Source organism: Glossina fuscipes, unplaced genomic scaffold (genome assembly GCF_014805625.2).
Source record: "Glossina fuscipes isolate IAEA_lab_2018 unplaced genomic scaffold, Yale_Gfus_2 59196, whole genome shotgun sequence".
Lineage (NCBI taxonomy): Eukaryota > Metazoa > Arthropoda > Insecta > Diptera > Glossinidae > Glossina > Glossina fuscipes.
This window is the reverse complement of record NW_024001957.1, coordinates 162-2,601: the sequence shown is the minus strand read 5'-3', so window position 1 is coordinate 2,601 and position 2,440 is coordinate 162. Positions and strand designations below refer to the sequence as shown.

Below are 2,440 nucleotides of genomic sequence, written 5' to 3'. Positions count from 1 at the left end.
AAAAAATGCTTTAGCTTGCACAAGACTTCTCATAAAGCATTAAAACTACGAAGATTCCCCGAAAAGTTCAAAAATTGTGGTGTGTAGGTTCAGCAGAAGAAAACAAGACGAATCGGCGGATAGCCAATTTCACATCGATTCAGGAAATGATAATCGGTGTAATGGGCAAAAATTATATACCTACGCACCAACGTCCTTGTATCGCAAATAGTGTGGAATATAGTAATAATACAGCATCTTCTCAAAAATGAAATTATTGAGCAGAAAAAATAATTATGTCCAGTTTAAGGATAGCAACAGTTTACCAACTAAAAAGTAATTTTATTATTAGCACTTTAGGACGTTTGATGCGGCCTAATTTTACACTCTAGCAAAATTTGCTGTAATAATATATATCCACCATGTAGGATTTATGTAGTTTTTGTAGACACACACAAATGTGAATTAAAAAAAAAAAAGGAACGAAAACAAAAATATCCCCAATACATTTTCAAATGCTGTTAATGTTCTTTTTTTGTTACTTGTTGTTAGCAAAATAGTATTTTGATTCTTTTCGCATTCCTTTTTCCTATTTTTTTTTTTTTTTTATTTTGCTATATGTATTCAAAAACAAAGCAATTAAATTTTCATTAACATAAATTAATGACTTCATTATTTTCATTTTCTATTCACATAAAATATCAAAAAAGAGAAAAAGCAAAAATAAAAATACAAAAAAAAAAAAACAAAGAAATTCACTTTGACTGTTTGTAGAAATCGCTCTATGTTTACTCGAGGGCCTCATAAATATTCATTAATTTTTTTTTTACATTTATGCTTGTAACGTTCATATGTTGCTACATTAGAATTTTTAATATATCAGAGACCATCAGATAGTGTCACGTACACATACGTACACTTGCAAATGGTATTACTAATGTTTATTCACTGCAATGCTTGCAAAAGCGTATATATATATGTATCTATATATATGTATGCTAAGGGTGCAAAGGTGTCGTAGTTACAAAACCAACACAATTATCACTAGTTGCATAGCGTTGTTATTGTTGTTATTTCTGTTCCTTTAGCTGTTCACATTATTTAATTGTTGTAGTTTTATTGCATCGTCATGGTGCTATCGTTGTTGTTGTTGTTGTTGTTATTTTATGCTAATATGTTATATTATCAAAGTTCACTACTTTTTTCATCTTCTTCAGCAAACATTTATCAAATATTCCTGACAGTAACTGTTTTTAATGGATTGCTTCACATTGAATATAATTTTTTTATATATCATTTTTTTTTTTTTTTTGCTAAGTTCATAAAAACAGGTGCAAAAAAAAACGTTACATCAGTAGTTCATATATTTGCATATCATTATGAGTAAATTTTTGTTGTCTAAAATATTACACAACAATATTAAAGAGTAAGCAGTGCGTATAAGCATTTGGAAGCACTCCATTGGTTACACATTTTAGTATATATTTACATTTGAACAGTGCGTATGATGAATATTTTTAAGTTCACATTTCTATGCATTGCAGCGGCTAAAAATATTTAAATAATGATCAAGTCATACCCCGTGCGTATGATGAACATTTTTTCTCTCTTTTCTTTAGAGTCTATTAAAGAAACAAAAAATGAAAACAAAATGAATAACGTTAAACATATTACACAGTGCATATGATAAACTGTTTTATATTATTCTCAACTTACACGTAAATTTTTTCTTTTGTCTTTTTGCTTTAAGTCAAAAACAATTCAGCGAACTTTGGTAATAATAATACTTTCATTATATTTTCACTTTTATGTCTTACACGCTTTGTTATGGATTATCTGGTAAAATGCAAACGCGCTTACTTGCGAAAGCAACAACCGCAACCACAACGCAAGCATTTGTGCCATCAATGTTACGGTGTTTTGTTTTTTAAAACCCGCAACCGATGTTGTCGGTCGTGCATATGCACGCACATACACGGTCGCACGCACACATTCATTTCATTCCGTTATACATATATGTATACATATTTGTACATGTGTATTGGCAGATAGATAGAAATATATATTTATCGCTCTCTTTTTATCTGTGAGTTTGCCGATGCTGTTGCCCGTAGCTAAAGGACTCTTATGAACAACTAAACATCAACTAAATTTTGTAACTGTTTATGAATTGTGCTAGTCGCCATGAAACACCACACACACACACACACACACAATGGCTCATATTTGTTCGCAGACACATACACTGATATATATATGTATATGTATTTAGTACTAGTTGTTGGCTCACACAGTCAATCACGCAGTTAGGTTGCCAGCCAGCAAAGTATTTAATGAGACATTTTGCGGCGAATTCATTTTATTTCATATTCGCGCGCTTAGTATATCCTGTTCGGTAAACAAACCGAAGTGAAAACATGATAAAGTTTCAGCAAATTTTTCTAATAAAAAGAGAACTTCT

The 2,440-nt window shown here is 30.6% G+C and overlaps 1 long non-coding RNA gene across 1 annotated transcript; it reads right to left on the bottom strand.

Annotated features, from left to right (window-relative positions):
- Window positions 1-1,093: 1,093 nt before the first annotated feature.
- Window positions 1,094-2,112, bottom strand: LOC119643221. The gene is made up of 2 exons (XR_005248240.1): window positions 1,696-2,112; window positions 1,094-1,601 (listed from the first exon to the last, which is right to left on the bottom strand). It is a non-coding gene; the product is annotated as an uncharacterized LOC119643221 (long non-coding RNA).
- Window positions 2,113-2,440: the final 328 nt, after the last annotated feature.